This window comes from Saimiri boliviensis, chromosome 17, assembly GCF_048565385.1.
Source record: "Saimiri boliviensis isolate mSaiBol1 chromosome 17, mSaiBol1.pri, whole genome shotgun sequence".
NCBI lineage: Eukaryota > Metazoa > Chordata > Mammalia > Primates > Cebidae > Saimiri > Saimiri boliviensis.
This window is the reverse complement of record NC_133465.1, coordinates 12,867,550-12,888,089: the sequence shown is the minus strand read 5'-3', so window position 1 is coordinate 12,888,089 and position 20,540 is coordinate 12,867,550. Positions and strand designations below refer to the sequence as shown.

The following is a 20,540-nucleotide window of genomic DNA, read 5'->3' as shown; positions in this document are numbered from 1 at the left end:
TAGAGACAGTGTCTAGCCATAAAATATTTAACCATCATACTCAAGAGCCCCATAGAAATTTAATTTATGACCATGCGGGAGCTGTTGTGCAATTGACACGGACCAAAAAAAAAAAAAAACACCCTTCTGCATTTTACTAAAGTCTACTTTTGAGCTGCCCAATGTTTTCATCCTAATATTTACTTCTGGGTAAATAGGCTAAATGCTCTGATTCTGATACAAAACAGAAAGATCAGAGAATGAAAATAAATAGATGACATGGCTGTTTAAAGATAATGTAAAATGTTTTCTAGCTGCATAAATATTTGATTGTAAAACTTTCAATATGTTGTGTCTATTAACTAGTCATGTACAACATTTAAATAATTCAGCAAGCCAGAGTGGGCTAGGGTCATGCAGGAGGACAGAGAGAAGGCCCAGCCTGGCGAGATGCCAGCTTGCTGTCCTAACACAACCGCACGCCGGCTCCAGACTCCCTGTCCATTCCATCTGGAGTTCTTTGGTCAGGATCAAGCCATAGACCAGGGCAGAGGGTTAAACAGGACACTTTGGGGACAGTTAAAATGTTCCTATCACTTCCTCTGGCTAATTGGGTTTGCCCAGAAGTCTCTAGATATCATTTATGTTTGATCCTTTTGATGTTCAACTCATTTGGTACTCTTTGACAGGATTCTTTGATTTTTCTGTTTGGGATGAAAGGTACGAATGATGTTTCTGGAATAATATGCATAATTTCTGCGGATCCACTTTGAAATTCCCTCCAGCTCACCGTATCCCTGTCTCTTCGCATGCGCTATCTGGCAAAGAGTGTTGGATTTGCAGTTAAGAGGTCTGAGTTGGAGAGACCTGTTTTGCTATTTGAATTTTGGCAATTCTCATCTCTTTGGGCCTCACTTTTATCATCTGTTATATGAGACTAGTTGGATGTACCCTACCCTTTATCTGTGTCAGGACACAGAACATCCCGTCTATGAAGAGCAAGCCCTCACCAGACATTGAATCTGCTGGCACCTTGATCTTGGACTTCCCAGCCTCTAGAATGGACTCTGGTGAGGATTAAAGGGGAAGACATTGTAACATAGTTAACACAGTCTCTGAGGGCAGTTTTCAATTTAGCCACATCCAGCAATCTATGGTTTTACACTTTGGCCTCACATCACAAGACTCATTTTAAATTATGGGAAGGAATGAGGCAAGTGTAATATTTATTTCCTTATTGCATGGAATTAAAACTCCATTAAAAGGCCAGGTGCAGTGGCTCACGCCTATAATCCCAGCACTTTGGGAGGTTGAGGTGGGTGGATCACGAGGTCAGGAGATCAAGACCATCCTGGCAAACATAGCAAAACCCTGTCACTACTAAAATTACCAAAAAAAAAGTTAGCTGGGCATGGTGGCACGTTCCTGTGATCTCAGCTACTTGGGAGGCTGAGATGGGATAATTGCTTGAACCGGGAAATTGGAGGTTGCAAATGAGCCGAGATCATGCCATTGCACTCCAGCCTGGCGGCAGAGCAAGACTCTGTCTGAAAAAAAAACAAAAACAAAAACAAAAAACAAACCCCGTTAAAAAGATGTATAACATAGAAATAATCTGTGAATTCTGGTGAACTTTAAAAATGGCAAAATAAAAATATTTATACATACACACACAAAGACATCCCCTAGCCATTGCATTGGACGGTTGTGACTATTGGAACCAAAGACCAGATACAACAATTAAAAGCATAAAAGTCCTAATTTAAGAGAGTATTGAAAAAAGTTTTCCTCTCTTTGTATGTATGCCAGTATTTAACACTGAGCCCAGTACACTGCAAACCTCTTTCAAAGTTTGTTGGTTGAAGGAATGAGCACCCGCAGGAGCCTAAGAGATTCTCTGTTGACCCAGTTATCCAAGCAATGTACTCAGAGAGGATGAACTTCCAGACGGAGGAACCCCAGCTAATCAAGACTCACAAGGTGCCCTTGCTGTTTTCAAGAAATACATTGTGCAATCTCAAGAACCCCCAAATTCCTGAATACTGTTGAGGAGACACATAACACCACCTTGAGATGTGACTGCTGGGTGACAGTCTGCACCCACCCCTGCCTAGGCAGCTTACTTCTGCATGTCACCAACCACAGCACTGACTGAATTCCCAAGAAAAACGCTAACTTTTAGACATCATGGACTCTAGGCTCAAAAACAGTAAAAAACCAGAAATCTTAAGACAGCCAATGACAAGGGCCAGTTGGTTTGGTATTTTAATTAACTGGGAAGAAAGTAATTTCATAAATCAGTGTGAATAATGCACTACTTATAATTCTCTGTGTTCATTTGATTCACTCAGAGACTACTTGAGGTCTCCTGCAGTCCCATCTATGTAACAGGATTGCTTCAACCCACCCGAGTTGAAACTTTTTCTTCCTTCCTATTTTACAAAGTAGTCTAAAGGCGTTCATATCGAAAGGCCTACAATCTAACTACTTTTAACAAATTGTGTATTCTCCTGTGCCTGAATTTAGAATAGAGTGTATATACCCTATACCCTCTTTTCTTATTCATTCTCTCACTCACTAGATATTGAGGGTGTTTACTATGTGCAAAACAGGAAAACGTTGCATTCTCTGGGTGATAAAGTACAAGACATTATTTGTGTACTTCGTTTCTGAAGACCTTACAATCCATGGGAGGCGCTGGTAAAAGTCATATTTTCAGCAGAATATGAGCTTGAGGGCAGGGGTCTTGTCACCATTATTTGCAAATACAATCTGTGCTGAGCACATGGTAGGCAACAAAGAAATGTTTGGTGAGTGAACAGAGGAATGAATGCAACACCTACTGTGCCTTATTGAACCTAAGATGCACAGATTTTCATCTTTTACTATCACTAAAATGAAAGCCTCTTAAAACCAATGGAATGTCACACTGTACTTGGCAAAGGTTGTTTTTTTTTCTTTCTTAGTCTTACATAAAATAATGGTTTATCTCACAATCAATAGTGTTAAATTTGATGATATAGGGCAAATAACGATACAAGGTAGGATTTATTGATTAAGCATTAGAATACATCTCATTCCTTGGACATTCCGAAGGGGAACGTTTCTTTGTGGACTGGGCTAGAACTCATTTAGAGAGACCAAATTCAAAACTAAAAACCAGATAGAACAATTAAAAGCACAAAAGCTCTAATTTAAGAGAGTATTGAATGACTTGTTAAAACTGGAGGCTGGGGCAGGGAAGGCAAGTGGAAGGAGATGAATGGAGGCTTCGAGTGTGAACACAAAGATACAGAGGGAGAAATGATTACAATATGTTTCAGGGCTATTGAAAAGGTAGGCGTTGTTGGAATGGAGAGTTCATTTTGAGAAGTGGCACAGTATAAGCCTGTAAATAAAGGTAGGATCACGGCAGATTTTAGAGGGCTTTGAATAACAAACTGGCAAGTTTGAATTTCATCTTGCACATAGATTTTGAGTCCACAAACGACAAACTAAAAATAGTCTTCTGAGATTAATCTGTGCAGGGTGGATTGAAACGTGTACAACTGGAGACTGGGAGAGAAGTCAGGAAATTATCTTTGTAATTTAGCAGAAATGTAATGAGGGATTGTACTGAGGTGTTAAAAATGAGAATGGGCAACAAGATGGGCACAGTGGCTTAATGCCTGTAATCCCAGCACTTTGAGAGGCCAAAGCAGGCAGATCACCTGAGGTCGGGAGTTTGAGACCAGCCTGACCAACATGGAGAAACCCCGTCTCTACTAAAAATACAAAATTAGCCAGGCATGGTAGCACATGCGCCTGTAATCCCAGCTCCTTGGGAGGCTGAGACAGGAGACTTGCTTGAACCTGGGAGGTGGAGGTTGCAGTGAGCCCAGATTGTGCCATTGTACTCCAGCCTGGGCAACAGGAGTGAAACTCCATCTCAAAAATAAATAAATAAATAAATAAAACAAGAAATAAGAAAGGGGAACAGAGGTGAGATATGAGTGAAATTTTGAAGGAATTGGTTAACGATGTCTCTTAAGTGGGTTGAAATGACCAAGAATATTAAATCCAGAAGAAAATAATTAGGCTTTACAAATTTATGTTTTCATTATACAGCCTTTTTTTGGCAAGAATTGTCCTTACGTTTGCATTTAGTTTCAAAAGCATTTTAACAAAAAACATGAAACTTCACTCTAGTCTAAACATTACTGTTCCTGTATATACTTTGCCTTCTTCAATCTTACATTATCTCTTTAGATTTTGCTTATCTGTTTATTTTGGGGGAAGAACCTCCTCTGGTCTGATTTGCAGGAATTGATGTACTAGTGAAGATTGAAAGTCTCTGGCTGAGCGTGGTGGCTCCCGCCTGTAATCCCAGCACTTTGGGAGGCCAAGGCAGTTGGATCACGAGGTCAGGAGATTGAGACCATCCTGGCCAACATGGTGAAACCCTGTCTCTACTAAAATACAAACAAACAAAGAAAAGAAAGTCTCTGCGTCTGAGAGCATCTCCCCCTGCGATGGCATTTTCTTCTCTAAAATTTGTAGAGTTGACTTCCAGTGTTTGTATTGTGAGAAAGACGTTTAATGTGGAATTGACTTTTTTCTTTTGTGGGTAAATATTAAACACACTTGAATGCTTGTGAGATTTCTTTTCTGCCTAAAACTTGAATTAAAAAAAAAAAAAAAGAGAAACAAAAGATGTCTGGGTGTGTGTTTTAGTTCATTTATTATGTAATACTTGGTCAATCCTTTACACTGAAGATTCATGTCTTTATTAGTACAGGACTGATTTTCTTTTATTTCTTTGACCTGTTGATCTTTTGAAACTCCGATCACTCAGGAATTTTTGTTACACATAACTGCTAGATCTTCTGGATCATTCTCCTTGTGTTCCTGATTTTCTTAATACCTTATCATGTTTATCTCATATGCCAAGTTATGGGAAAACTTTTTGAACTTGCCCTGTAATTAAATTATTTCACTTTTAGACAGAATCCATTTGCTATAGACTGCATTTTAAAAGGTATCTGTTGGCCAGGCGCGGTGGCTCACACCAGTAATCCCAGCACTTTGGGAGGACAAGGCAGGTGGATCACGAGGTCAGGAGATCGAGACCATCCTGGCCAACATAGTGAAACCCCGTCTCTACTAAAAATACGAAAATTAGCTGGGCATGGTGGCGCATGAATTTTGCAGTTGAGAAAAAGCCAAGAGAATTTACAAGTAATGTGCCCACAACCACAAAGGCCTGCCCGCCTCCATGGTTCAGCGCTGTCTACTCTGCTCAAATTGCCTCTCTACTGTCTCCGGGTTCCTACTCAGTTTTCAGAAGAGAGGTATTCATGGAGGCCCAGCTTCTGGGCTTAGAACAGATTTGCCCACTTACTGTTTTCTGTCTCTCATCTTTGGGGTCCATACTTTGAATTACATGCAAACATCTCTTTGTCTCAGCTCCAGGCCATTACTGACTTTGGAGCTGACATTAAAATCAGAAAGGATAATTTGTATTGAAAAAAGAGGTTAAAGGGTCTAGACTCTGAACTCCAATTCTCTACTACTTTGCCATGTGATCTTGGCCAAGACACCTCACAACCCGCTCTTAGTTACTCATCAGTAAAAAGAGGAGGGTGGAGTTGGGTTTTACATTCAAGAGTGGTGGAGACTCAACCAGAGCCCAGGTGCCCTGTTTCCACCCCAAGTCTTTACCAGCGGCTCTGTAGACTGTACACAGTCCTTTCATTGGAGAGGAGTAGGGAGGTCAGACTGGCATTCTTCTTAGTTCCCTTTTGCCCATTAGTTGGCACACCCTCAGAGAATAAAAATGCCTTTTTGTGTAACTCTAATCAAAACACACTTTGAAAGGGGTGCCAGTTGCCAAAAATTTATATTTATCCCAAGAAAAATTAGAAACTATTTTTGGATTATCTGCACATGACTCGCCTGCTTTGCTGCAGATAAACAGGAATTACTTGTATGCAGACCCCCGTGCTGCTTAGAACACGCGTCACGGAACACGTGTCGCATCTCACCCCGCGATTCTGCCTGCGGAAATGAACGTTCTACATGCCTGCTTGCCTCCCTGGCAATTCCAAATTGTGAGAAGATTAAGGGTGTGGGAAACTCTCAGACCTATGTCTGAATTGTTTCTCATGCTTCCCAGCTCTTGTAGCTTTGGGCAAGAGCTTTCCTGAGACTCAGTTTGCTCGTATGGGTACGATAATGCCTAATTTCAAGGTCATTGTGAAGATTAATTGGAATAAAGCCTTGTTATTTGGTTGGCCCTCAATGATTGCTGTGTTTTTCCCCAGATTGGTATTGGCCTAGAAAGAAAAGGTCTTAATCTACATTTAAGAAGATGCCTTGGCCGATAGCTCACACCTGTAATCCCAGCACTTTCGGAGGCCAAGGCGGGTAGATCAGCTGAGGTCAGGAATTCGAAACCAGCCTGACCAACATGGAGAAACCCCGTTTCTACTAAAAATACAAAAAATTGGTCAGGTGCGGTGGCACATGTAATGCCAGCTTCTTGGGATGGTGAGGCAGGAGAATTGCTTGAACCTGGGAGGCAGAGGTTGCAGTAAGCTGAGATCATACCACTGCACTCCAGCCTGGGCAACAAGAGTGAAACTCCATCTCAGAAAAAAAAAAAAAAAAAAAAAATTGACTAGAAGGCCGAGGCAGATGGATCACCTGAGGTCAGGTGTTTTGAGACCAGCCTGGCCAACATGGTGAAACCCAATCTCTACTACAAATACAAAAATTAGTCAGATGTGGTGGAGGCACCTGTAATTCCAGCTACTTGGGAGGCTGAGGGGGGAGAATCGCTTGAACCCGGGAGGCGGAGGTTGCAGTGAGCAGAGATCATGCCACTGCACTCCAGCCTGGGTGACAGAGTGAGACTCTGTCTCAAAAAGAAGAAGAAGGAGAAGGAGGAGAGGAAGGAAGGGGAGGAAGGAAGGAGGGTGACGACTAGAGAAATTAGAGGAACGCACATACATGTACCTAATCCTCAGCATGCTTTGGCCAGGGAGAACTTCCTCTGGAGAGGGAAGCAGCTATAGACAGCAGGCTGCAGAGGCGAACACTTAAATTCAAAGGGCCTGCGAGTCAGGCATGTGCCATAGACGCTGAGAGCCCCATGGGGAGATGGAAATGCAGCTTAGTGTGGAATGCATGTGTTATCTGCAAGTACTCAGAGTTAAAAATCTCAAAACCCTCTGTCAGTCCTGCATCCATGTGGCCCTGGGAGGTCCAATTTGTAACTCCTGCTCCAGAAGAATATATTACTCCATTCCTTCAAAAGCTGTCTAAAAAAATGAAAGTGAGAAAAAAAAAATCACCTCCCCTGAGAACTTGTCTTTTCTTTCTTTATTCATAGCTATTGGTCTTTCCTGGTGTAGCCATTCATTTACAAGCATTTGCGAAGCACTTAGCTTGTACAAAACATTGTGGAAGAGCAAAAGAAACTATCAACAGGGTAAACAGACAGCTTACAGAACGGGAGAAAAGTGTTGCAAACTATGCATCTGACAAAGGTCTAATATCCAGCATCTATAACGAACTTAAACAAATTTACAAGAAAAAACAAATAACCGCATAAAAAAGTGGGCAAAGGACATGAAAACTTTTTAAAAGAAGACATACATGTGGCTGAAAAATCGCATGAAAAAAAGCTCAACATCACTGGTCGTTAGAGAAATGCAAATCAAAACCACAACGAAATACCGTCTAACTCCAGTCAGAATGGCTATTACTAAAAAGTCAAAAAATAACAGACACTGGTGAAGCTGTGTAGAAAAAAGAATGCTTAGACACTGTTGATGGGAGTGTAAATTAGTTCAGCCACTGTGGAAGATAGGGTGGTGATTCCTCAGATATCTACAGACAGAAATACCATTCAACCCAGCAATCCTATTACTGGGTGTATACTCAAAGGAATATACATACTTCTATTATAAAGACACCTGCATGTGTATGTTCATTGCAGCACTATTCACAATAGCAAAGACATTGAATCAATCTAAATGTCCGTCGATGGTAGACTGCATAAAGCAAATTTGGTACATATACACCATGGAATACTATGCAGTCATAAAAAAGGACAAGACTGTATCCTTTGCACAGACTTGGATGAAGCTGGAGCCCATTATCCTTAGCAAACTAACACAGGAACAGAAAACCAAGCAAGCACCACATGTTCTCACTTATAAGTGGGAGCCAAATGAGAGGAACACATGGACATGCAGAGGGGAACAACAACACATAGTGGGGCCTTTTGGAAGGTGGAGGGTGGGAGAAGAAGTAGGTAACTAATGGGTACTAGGCTTAAGAACTTGGTTTTGAAATAATCTGTACGATGAACTCCCATGACACAAGTTTACCTATGTAACAAATCCGCATTTGTACCTTTAAACTTAAAAGTTTAAAAAAAAAAAATTTGTGGAAAAGACAGAAAAGAAAAAGTATACAAATATATATTCTCCCATTTCTTTTCTTTTTCTCCCGTCCTCAGAGACCGGTCATTGGATAGATGGGCACCTAGGGAGAAGATGTATGTAAGCTTGAGTGATTCCCTTTAAATGACAGCAAATCTCTGAAGAGGATTCAGCTGAGAGCCAGCAGGCACCCAAATCTAGAGGCAAAGCATCTAGAACCAAAAATAGCATTTTAAGCTACAGAAATATAAAGAGATCGCTCTGACTGGGGTAAGGAGAGGTGCTGGTGTAGGAGGGACGAAGATTGATTAATCATTAAGGTGTCATGTGAGCCCTCACAGGTTTTGACAGGCAGAATAGGAGGGGTGATGAGGACATCCTTCATAAGTTATGGTTCTGGGTTTTGCTTGTCTCTTACACGCATGTTTATTCTCTTTTGCCTGTTGTCATATTGGAAGCTCCGCGAGGGGGTCCTCGATTTGTTTTTCCTGTTTTCCTCAACGTTCCATAACGCCGATCTTAGTTTCTTGCTCTGTAAAAATCTTTGTCTGGACATTGAAAAAATGAGATGCCAGGCTCCCCTATCAGTGGGAAGCAAGTAGCCTAAGGCATTTGAGGAACACAGATAAAGTTAGCGAGATTGGAGTTGCAACTGAATGAACCTGATTCCTGAGACTGCAGCTGACAGGTGACGTCTCACTCCTGATAACAGTGCGGGAGGATTTCCTCCTCAGCTGAAAGGAGAAGAATGGCAGTCACACCAGTCCCTAATTGTCCCTAATCACTGATGTTTGCAAACAACTAAGAAGGAAGACCTCCCACATTACACATCTTACCAGGAAGCGGTTGGTGGGATTATCAGCAGCTAAGGATAAAGAGTGTTGATTTAGCTGCAGGGGGATGGATCTTGGGAAACGTCTCCCTCCTTCCATGGCTTCTCGTCTTATAGTGACAGGTCATGGTGCTTTTCAAGTCAGCCTGTTTAAGGGCTCCAGGAAAGGCAAAGCTCAAACAGGGGAAGAGATGATAACATTTCCTGAACACCTGTTATTTGCTACCGAACACTACACAGAGTTCTTTGCCTGGGACAGCCCATCGATTCCTCTTCGCACTCCACGATTAAATGAGAGGGAGGAATTGTTTTTCTCATTTGACAACAGAGGAAAGCTGAGATTCAGAAACTGCATGCCTTATCCCAGGTCTCGCTTTTGGTACGTCAGAGGGCGGAGCTTCAAATTCAGCTTTGTCTAAAACATAAGCTTTCCAAACTACCAAGTCATCACCCTGCCTTTGGTTGGGGCCCCCTAAAAAACTGACCCTGCCCATGTTGGGTTTGAGTGTAGGAAGCTTTCCTGGGAATGCGCTGGAAATAATTCCTACAGAGGAGGAAGAAAAGCAAGATAGAGCATGAGAAGTTAAGCTGTGATGCGTTTGCCATCGAGGTCTTAGCAAATCCAAGCAGAGTAAAACCTAGTGAGGCACTCACCTAAGGGCAAAATGTCAGGGGTGTCAGAAAACTCGGTAATCAAGATACATGTTTTAATGCAGCATTCAAACATTTAAACTAATATAAAAAATCATGATGAACAAAGAACCAAAATTTCAAATAAAAGGCAAAATCCAACCCTGTATTTACATGGCTGACCTCACTTGCCCTATCCTAATCCCCACTCTGTCAGGGTTTGCCTTTCTAACATTTTTTTTAAATTTATGATTATTATTTTTTAGAGACAGGATCTCACTCTGTTGCTTAGGCTGAAGTCCAGTGGTGCGATCATAGCTCACTGCAGCCTAGAACTCCTGGGCACAACCCACTATGGCCTGCTAATTTTTTATTTTATTTGATTTTTTTTTTTTATTTGTAGCAATGGAGTCTCACTACATTGCCCAGGCTGGGTTTAAACTGCTGTTTGCAAACCATGTTCCCTCCTTGGAGTCCAAAGGTGCTGGGATTTTGGGAGAAAGCCATCATGCCCACAGCCCTATCAAATATTCTAATACTTTATTATAAACTTTTTGCATTTTTTAAGAATATTGATTTAAATATTTATCTGTCTTGTTTATTGATTTTTTTTGTTGTTCTGCCTTAAATTTCGCACCTGGGTCAAGTTCTTCACTCACCCTAGTCCTGGCCCCGAATCCCAGGGGACCCTGGATCTGGGATGGTCCTTCAGAGTTGTCTTGCCTTAAGGAGATGAGATCAGGCCTTTATTTCTCCCATCCCCAGAGACCAGTCATCGACTAGATGTGTAGAGCAGGTGTAAGCTTGGGTGATTCCCTTTAACTGAGAGCAAATCTCTGAAGAGGATTTAGCTGAGAGCCAAAAGCCCCCAACACTCTCAGAAGCTGGCTGGCTCTGGGAGTTACAGCCTGGTATCCGCTACACTTCCCAATGCAACTAACCTCAAGTCCAGGGCTTTCCCTACTGTCCCCTTCTCTGAACTAGGGACAAATCATAAATGAGAACTCCTATGGAAGGATATCGGCTGGGAGTGTATCATTTACAAAATAAAAATTTCCAATATCATGTGTCTTTATCAAGGAGGATATTCAGGGCTGGAAATATTTACGCATCAATTCAAGAGTTGTGTGCTGTTATTTCCATCTGCAAAGGTCATTCAACTAAGGCTAGAACTTAAGCCCCAGGGAGTTTCTTGGCTTAGCTAAGACTTCTAGTTTTCAACAGCGATGAGACCAGGAGTGTCTGAATTCACTCAGCATCAGCCTCCAACTGCAACACACACATATCCGCTGATAAGTACCTCAGTTTCCTGTGATTGTCTGCACGTTCTCTCATAGCACCTGTCTGTCGAACTCCTAGATGCTGACATTAAGATTCAGACATGTTCATCTTGCTGCGTTCTACCTGGGACTCCATCAGCTTGGAACAAAAATGAGATGAATTGGTGAGAAACAGACCAGAGGTGCTCTAGCCGGTGCCATGGTCCGTGGGAAAACGATGCTTTGGCTGGGCGATTGGAGACCGTATCATCAAGGGTGTCAGGCCCAACAGGCACAGGACCTGAAGTCTCATAGGTCAGGGGATTTAGGCACGGGTTATACCCGGAGGAGGGGTGACCAGCCAAGCTGGGCATTCAGAAATGCTTTAATAAGAGCTCACAGGACCTTATGAGCAGATGGGTAGAAAGTACAGAGCAGGGATTTGAGCAGTGAGGATCTGAGGACTCTGAACGGGATTTGGAACAGGGGTACTGAGGACAGGAGAGATTGGTTATCCCAATCTGTCAGTCACACCTCCCATCAGAGTGTCTTTAAGGACACAGACTCTGAAGCCTGGCCACTTTGGTCTGAATTCCAATTCCTCTACATACTAGCTATGTTGACTAAGTTACTTAACCTCTCTGTGCTTTACGTCTTCAGAGAAGGCAATAATACGGGCTTTGTGAATTCTCATAATGTTAAAGAGTTAATAAGCGTAAAGCACTTAGAACAGTGCCTGGCACAGAGAAAGTGCTGCTTATTTTATTTTTACTTTTTTTTTTTTTTTTTTTTAGAAGGAGTTTCACTCTTGTTGCCCAGGCTGAAGTACAATGGCATGATCTCGGTTCACCATAACCTTTGCCTCCCGGGTTCAAGCAATTCTCCAGCCACAGCCTCCCCAGTAGCTGGGATTACAGGCACGCGCCAGCACCCCTGGCTAATTTTGTATTTTTAGTAGAGATGGGGTTTTTCCATGTTGGTCAGGCTGGTCTCAAACTCCCGACCTCAGGTGATCCGCCTGCCTCAGCCTCCCAAAGTGTTGGGATTACAGGTGTGAGCCACCACACCCGTCTTGGTTATTTATTTATTTTTTTTCAGACGTCTTATCACCTCTTCCTTACCTGTCCTCTCCCCTATTTACCTTCTCCCTTTCTTTCTTTCTTTCCTTTTTTCTTTATTCCTTAACAGATCCTCATGTGAAGCTGACATACATGTTTTAATTTGTTATTCAAAACGCGCTTTGTGCTTAATTAAAATCGGGTAAAGGAAGGGTAGCATATTCTTCTATTTCAATTGCTCCTTTCTGCTTCTTTCTGGTTTTCAAGTGAGATTTTCCCATGGCTGTGAGGCTCCAAAGAGAAAACCTGTTTCCTACTCTTGACCTCTGTTCTCATTACTTCATCGTTAAGCTTCTATTCACTTTTTCTGGACCCTCATGCTACCTAGATTAGACTTAATGTGGCATTTGGCCAAGCACATAAGGAACCGTTCAGGCCATCAGAAAGATTTGTCCATTTCATGAGAACTCTTGAATTCATTCTGAGATGACTTCAGGAGGGTGCAGAGATGTTCTTTTTTTAAAAAGTTATTTTTGCCTGTGGAACACACCATTTCCACAAATAATGAGTCTCATCCAAGACGCCGCTGTGGGCAGGCAGGCTCACAGCTCGCGAGACAGTAACTCTTTCCTCCCCCGCTCCTTCACTCTCCCACGGCTGGCTCATCAGCACGGAAGAGAAAATGCCTCGGCTCTGGGGAGTTGTCTTAGAGATATGCAAATTTAAAATACGCAGGACAGCATTGCGAAGTTAGAAATCAGTGAAATCTGACGAGGAAAACCAAATGGACAGTTTTTAGTATCTCCTTACTGTCGAGGGTAGAGATAGGGAATTGATAGAGAGCCACATAAAGTATCTTGAAGCAAAAACAACTTGTGAAAAGTGGTGCTGGCTTCAGATAAGCCTGAGACTGGAAGCTGTTTTCCTTCTGCCGAAAGGCAGAAACATGAAACAGCTCTCATGAAAGAGAAGACAGTATCTGTACTCAGGATTTGAACAAGGCCCACTTACTGGATATAATTGCAGCACTGGAATTTGCACAGACCAACGATACCTAGATGGATCAAAGGTCAACGAATTTGAATTGTTTATTTTGAAACCTGAACATTCCCCAACTTCAGGCGCTGCCATTAATATTTACCCCGAATCAAGGAAAAGACTAAACTTATACAGAAGAGAAGTGGATCTGTGAATAATGCAAAATTGGCAAAAAAAAAAAAAAAAAAAGAGAGAGAGAGAGAGGCTCTATCTGTTCATTCGTCTATTTAACCATCCCTCCATCCACCTGTCCACCCACTTGGAACTCACTGAAATTTGCTAGTTGTGGTACCAGGTGATATCTGGAAAGTGAATCTCAGCTTCAGAGAATTCATAGACAGGTAGAGAGGAAGCTTTACAGAGAAGACAGATTTGGTGCTGGAATAATAAGTCCAAGCAGGAGTTTACCATGTAGACAAGACTGTTCTCCCTACCCAGGACATCTCCCCTGCTTGTCCCCTAGCAGATAGGGAGGAAAGAGGCAACCTTCACATTTGGCCTTTAGGAGATGTACATTAGCTGAAATATACAATGTTACAGCAGCAGTTTTAAGAACCACAGACCTCTCTGGGAATCTCATAAGCATCCTGCTCCCAGTGGAAACACACAAATACACATAACTTAACACACGATTTCAGGAGGTTCCAAACCTGTTGGTAGGCATGAGGTGGTATGGCTCTAGGCTTAAGAAGAGGAGGCGGAAAAGACCAGAATGGAAACATCTTCCTGTTGAGTGAATCAACAACCTGCCTACTGAAGCCATTTTGGTAGGTAACACCAGTGCCGTGTGTTGGAAATAGATGCTCGGTGCCGCAAAGAAAAATTAGTACTGAAGCAAAGGATTTTTCATCAACGCCATTTTTACTTCCTGGACTGCAGGAAGGGTACTCTCGCTAGCCATTTTGCCACAAGAACACAATGAACAAAGGAAAGCAAATATATTTATACCTTACGCATTCAGGGTTGTCCTTACTGCTGTGTCTGATCTCCGAGCCAGACCTCACAATTTAAACTAAAACCTGATTGGCTAACAACTTAAAACTTTTCTAAACCCATGAAAGCAATGGAGAGCTGGAACATGCCTGTGAGCACGTCCAGCACAGATATCTTGGTTAAAGTACAAGGACATAGAATACACTATGTGCCTGTAAGCATGGCTTGTCTAACAGCTACATGGAATAGGGCTTAACAAAGTTATTAGCACACTTATTCTTTAAAAGAGAGGAAACTTTAAAAAGGAACTTTTCTACCTTCCACACCATGTTATTGGTAGTTTGTGGTAGGTAATAGTTTAAGTTAACAGTTTTATGCCTGGCAGACAGTTCCTTCCATAGTATATAAATAATGGGCACAGTTTTTCTCAAATAAACCCTTTATTTTGATTATTCTATATTTTGGTGTAAAGAACCCCTTATTTTGTGTTAAAATGAAAAGAAATAGTTAAAGCCAGAAGACCCACTTAATGTTATCAGTCAAGACCTTGGAACCTGCCAGGAATCCCGCACGCTGCCGGGAAAGCAGCCCCTTGTAGAATCGTGTCTGAATATGGCTCCATTCTGTTGGTGGCACCTCCTCCGCATTTACTGTATAGGATCACGGCGAAAGCTGCCAGCACAAGATGACCTTTTGTGGCAAAGCTGCCTTCTCATGGGAGGGGCAATTACTAAGTTTGAGAAACGTTTCTTGAAATTAACAGATTTTGGACATGTCACGGGCACCATGCTTGCTATAGAAATGCAACTTCAAGAAAAGTTTTCCTACCTCTAACTCGCCCTAACTTCTGCCCTCCCAATCAGACTCTTACCCCTTGAACTCTCCTATGTAGCATTATGGAGATCTTAGGATCTCTGGGGATGAATACTGAAGGCATATCAGGGTAAGCGTACATTCCCTGGAAAACTAATGGTTTTCTTATTTTCCTTCAAAAGTGAATTTAGGACAACACATCATTATTAGATTTATAACATGGACTTCTTTTTCCTATTTATTTCTGGAGAAAGCACAGGAAGATACTCTCACCTATCACTGTTTTAAGGTTTTTTGTTGTTTTCTTTTTTGAAATGGAGTCTCACTCTGTCACCCAGGCTGGAGTGCAGTGCCGCAATCTCAGCTCACTGCAACCTCTGCCTCCCATGTTCAGGCAATTCTCCTGTATCAGCCTCCTGAGTAGCTGGGACTACAGGCACCCACCACCACGCCCAGCTAATTTTTGTATTTTTAGTAGAGATGGGGTTTCACCATATTGGTCAGGCTGGTCTTGAACTCCTGACTTCAGGTGATCCACCCACCTTGGCCTCCCAAAGTGGTGGGATTACAGGCGTGAGCCACCGCACCCAGCCCATTTTAAGGTTTAAATACTTACGATTTATTACAGTTCATGGAAAACAGCATTCTCTTTAAACTTCTGGATTATTTTTCACACCCAATGGTGAGCAAATGTTTATAAAGGCTTTTCCAGTCTGAAATGCAGGATTAAGGCAAACAGTTACCTCTAGAAGATACAAAAAGACTCAGTGAGTATAGTTGCTCTTTCATGTGAAAGAGACTGATGGGTACTTTTTGAAATTAGCAACTCCCCGCCTTTTTTGGGCTGGGAATTGCTATGTGACCAGCTCTGGCCAATGAGCTGTAATGGAAGTGCCTTGTGGGGCTTCCAGAAATTTCTTTAAAATAGAGGAGACCACACTTTCCCTCCTTTTTCTATTTCCTCCTACTTGAAGTGTGCAGTTTTGATAGATAGCCGTGATAGAGAATAGCTGTTAGGGACCATGAAGTAACCTGGAGAATGGAAGTCACATGCTCAAGGTGGTGGAGGATACAGTTAAGAGCCTGGGTCCCTGATGACTCTTTGGTGTCGCCATACCAGACGTCACACCAGCCCCAGGCTGCCTACCTCTGGACTCTTTTTATGGTTCAGACACTATTAGGAGAGTTTTTTAGTTTAGCAACAAAATCTAATTCTAATTAATAGAGTCTCTTACGGGAACAATCACTTCATCTCAAGTTTTGATTGAAATCATCACCCATGATTTATCTTCCTGTTTGGTAACTGTCTGTGCACATCAGGTATTCCAATCACGCTGTGGCATTGGTATATCATGGGTCATCAGGCTAATGGAAAGTTCCAGTTGACATAGTTTAGGAATAGCTCTGATGCTGATTCTGTGAGACCAAAGAGAATCTCCAAAGCTCTGTCTTTGAACCACCATTGCGCAATCTTCTGTCTTTGCCTGGCCTGTTGAATTATGTATATACACAGCCTAGCTCCTCCCTCTGCTATAAATATTCTAGACATGAGAAGCACCAGGTCATTTTTCTTTCAATTATTTTGTGACTCTTACGGCTGTTTGACTTTTCTGCGTCAGAAAACATAGAACATTAGGATGAAGCCAGGTCTGCCATAAATGCAAAAAAAATTTTTTTCTCTTCCCTTGAATGTTTTCCTAGTGACTCCTTTTGGAATGTTATTTTGAACTTACAAAGGTTCTTTTAAAAAAAACTTTGTATATTTCTTTTAAGCATCCCTTGAGAAAGTCAGATTTAAACTTAGCAAACTCATTGGCTTTTTAAAAGCACGTTCTTAAAATAGTTGATGTAAATCTTGGTGGGAAATCTTTAGGTGCCCCGAATGGACAGAAATAGAAATGTTAATGGAAATGCCATTTGTGAAGACATTGGTGACGGCTCCATTCAGATGGACCCAATCAGAAAAGACGGGAGTTTGCAAACCATTCCAGTGTGAGTCTGACTTTAGGAGCCCCGGGGTGAGTGTTGGGGGGGAATAAATCCAGTGAAAGAAAGTAAGAGAGCAGGCGATCATCATATTGTTTGGACAGGAGAGACTCCTAGGTATGCATGTTAACACATTACAAAAGTCAAAGTTATTTTCTAACCCTTTTATGGAGCAACTTCATCTTTCAAAGATTACAAATATTATTAAATGAATCACCCTGGTAGGTCTGCGAGGCTTGGCATGACGTCAGCTGTTTTTCTGGAGGTCAGCAGGAGAGTGAGGTCATAGAAGGTCCAAGCTACACAGAAAACTAGTGGCAAAGGCCCCTGGGTGCTTGGCTTTACACACAGAGGACTCTGAGGGTCAGACGTTTAGAAATGTGCTGAGTCACATGGGTGGCTCATAGTAAATCTAGGCAGTGCCAGCATGGAGGTGTGGCTTGGTGGTGTTGCTGTGAGGGGACAGTACAGCAGGGAGCTTTATCTCCCCAATTCTATTCCAGTCATCCTGCAAACCACCACTCAAAATAAATCGTATTTATAAAGAGTTGAGTTTTCCTTAGCATTTTTTTTTTTTCTTTTTGAGATGGAGTCTTGCTCTGTCTTCCAGGCTGGAGTGCAATGGCACTATCTTGGCTCACTGCAAACTCCACCTCCCTGGTTCAAGCGATTCTCCTGCATCAGCCTCCTGAGTGGCTGAGATTACAGGCATCCACCACCACGCCCAGCTAATTTTTGTATTTTTAGTAGAGAAGGGGTTTCATCATGTTGATCAGGCTGATCTCAAACTCCTGACCTTGTGATCCGCCTGCCTGGGCCTCCCAAAGTGCTGGGATTACAGGTGTGAGCCACCGCGTCCGGCTCTTAGTGTTGTTTTAAGAATGATTAAAAGTATCTATAGAGGCCTGGCCTGGTGGCTCACTCCTGTAGTCCAGCATTTTGGGAGGCCGAGGTGGGCGATCACCTGAGGTAGGGAGTTCGAGACTAGCATGGCCAATGTGGAGAAATCCCGTCTCTACTAAAAAATAAAAAATTAGCTGGATGTGGTGGCACATGCCTGTAATCCCAGCTGCTTGAGAGGCTGAGGCAGGAGAATTGCTTGAACCCAGGAGGCACAGGTTACAGTGAGCCGAGATCTCACCATTGCACTTCAGCCTGGCCAACAAGAGGGAAATTCTGTCCCAAAAAAAAAAAGTATCTATAGAAATACAATTTAGAACCATCCCCTACCACTTTCACTTTCTCAGTACTTCTCTCCTGTTCCTCCAACCAGAGGACTTCCCTTTCTCTGTAACTCCCCCACCTGAGTAAAGCATTCCACATGCACCAGAATTCCCAACCCACAGGTTTTTATGTGATAGCGCATTACTGTATTTATTGCTATATTCATTGAAAGGCTTCAGTCTTTGATAGCACCAGGCAGATTCTTAGCATATTAATAAATGCGGTTTAGGCTGAGCACGGTGGCTCATGCGTGTAATCTCAACACTTTGGAAAGCTGAGGTGGGAGAATCACTTGAGGCCAGGAGTTCAAGACTAGCCTGGGCAACATACTGAGATCCCCATCTCTACCAAAAATTAGCCAGTAAGGTGGCTGAAGCCTATAGTCTCAGCTACTCAAGAGGCCAGGCAGAAAGGTCTCTCAAGCTCAGTGTTCAAGGTTATAGTGAGCTGTGATCGCACCACTGCATTGCAGCCTAGGCAACAAATCAAGGCCCTGTCCCTAAAAATAAAAACACTAATGGAATAAATGTTACGGTTTAAAATAATAGATCCCGTCATAAGTCTGGGCATTTTTTTGCTAAGAGTGCACTCTAGTCACGATGACTGTACCTCCTATCTGCCCTGTTGTGCCACTGCTATTATTATTATTATCCCCTTTCACTTGAAGGCTGGATGCAGTGGCTCACGCCTGTAAATCTTAGCACTTTGGGAGGCTGAGGCGGGTGGACCACTTGAGGTCAGGAGTTCGAGAACAGCCTGGCCAACATGGCAAAACCCCATCTCTACTAAAATACAAAAATTAGCCAGGTGTGGTAGGTTGCGCCTATAATCCCAGCTACTCCAGATGCTGAGGCAGGAGAATCGCTTGAACCTGGGAAGCAGAGGTTTTAGTGGGAGCCGAGAGGGCACCATGGATCTTCAGCCTGGGCGACAGAGCAAGATTCTGTCTCAAAAAAAAAGTGTGTCCTAAGTTTGCACAATAAATTATAGGCTGTCCCACAGCTGGGGACAAAGGACTGCCAGGCTTTGGAGTCCAGAGGTTGGGGGGAGGATGATGTTCCCAAGTCCATCGCTGGGGCAGGCTAGTTGGTGTTGGCCATTGATGCCACCTCCCTGGTATTAGAAAGTTAGATCATTGGGTTCGAGTCCCCTCCAAATGGAGATCTTTCCTCTATCACATTGCAGACACTGTCCTTCAGGCTGGGACAGGGACCTGGCTTTGTGAAGTGGCCCATTCTGCGTGTAGCACTGATGGCAAGAGAGTTCTTTGTCAGACTGAGCCCAGTGCTTCGTCCTGGAAGGGCAGAGGACATCTGCTCTGCCTTCCACCTGATGACACCGTAGGTAGCGGTCTGCGAGGCCCGAGAACGGAAAGTTATCTGACTGGAGGGTCAAGAGAAGTCATTTGCTTTCTCTCACAGTTCTCTCCCAAGGGCGGAGAGGAGGCGTGGCTCTGCACTCCCTTTGTAACTGTCACCTGCGTGTCTGTGTGCAGGGCGCCAAGTGCTCACCTTTACTGTGGGATGGTCAGCGAGGGCGTGGGGCTGGGTCCACTGCCTGGCTTGTTTTAGCTCCCAAAGGCGGGGCAGACACATACGTTAGTTAAAAGCATCTTGAACCTGTGAAGGCAGGTGTTATTGTAACCCCAGTCCCTTTTGTCCCTGGACTTAAAAATCCAGAGCCATTGGATGAACTTCAAAGCAGCTCCCTACACTGCCTGTAACCTCCAGAAACGCCTTTGGGGGCTCCCTTCCCTCTCCTCCCATCCTCTCCCCTCCCCTCTCTTTCCCTTCCCCCACTTTCCTCCCTCTCCCCTCTTCCCTCCCTTCCCCCCTCCCTCCCCTCCCCTCCCTCTCCCCCTCTTGCCTTCCTTTCCTCTTCCTCCCCTTCCTCTGTCCCCTCCTCCCCCTTCCCTCCCCTCCCCTTCCCTCCCCTCCCCTTCCCTCCCTTCCCCTCCCTCACCTTCCCTTCCCTTCTTTTTTCTTTCCTTTCCTTTCCTCTCTTTCCTTTCCTCTTTCTTTTTCTTTTTTTCTTTTTTTTTTTTTTTTTTTGACACAAGGTCTTGCTCTGTCACCCAGGCTGTAGTGCAGTGGTGCAACCTCAGCTCACTGCAAACTCTGCCTCCTGAGTTCAAGTGATTCTCCTGCCTCAGCCTCTCAGATAGCTGGGGAGCACCCGCCACCAGGCCAGGCTAATTTTTGTTGGGGACTCATTTTCTAAAACCCCCTGATTCTTTCTGGGACACATGGTTCCTCTCCTATGCATTTGTTCCCCTGGCCAGTAGTTTGGGCTGACTTACAACATGATGTTGGCCGTTCATTCAATAAATATTTTCTGAGTGTGGAGCTACCTGACAAAC

The 20,540-nt window shown here is 43.3% G+C and overlaps 1 protein-coding gene and 1 long non-coding RNA gene across 3 annotated transcripts in view; both read right to left on the bottom strand.

The window, feature by feature from the left end:
• The window catches only part of MYOCD (myocardin), a 171,993-nt gene that overhangs the window by 123,550 nt on the left and 27,903 nt on the right, over positions 1-20,540 (bottom strand). The gene's annotated exons all lie outside the window — the stretch shown is intronic.
• On the bottom strand, positions 1,129-19,838 carry LOC141581937 (uncharacterized). 2 transcript variants are annotated; one of them, XR_012514763.1, is made up of 3 exons: positions 19,693-19,838; positions 15,588-15,684; positions 1,129-1,526 (listed from the first exon to the last, which is right to left on the bottom strand). It is a non-coding gene; the product is annotated as an uncharacterized LOC141581937 (long non-coding RNA). The 2 variants fall into 2 exon arrangements; XR_012514764.1 differs by lacking the exon at positions 1,129-1,526 and adding an exon at positions 14,514-14,830.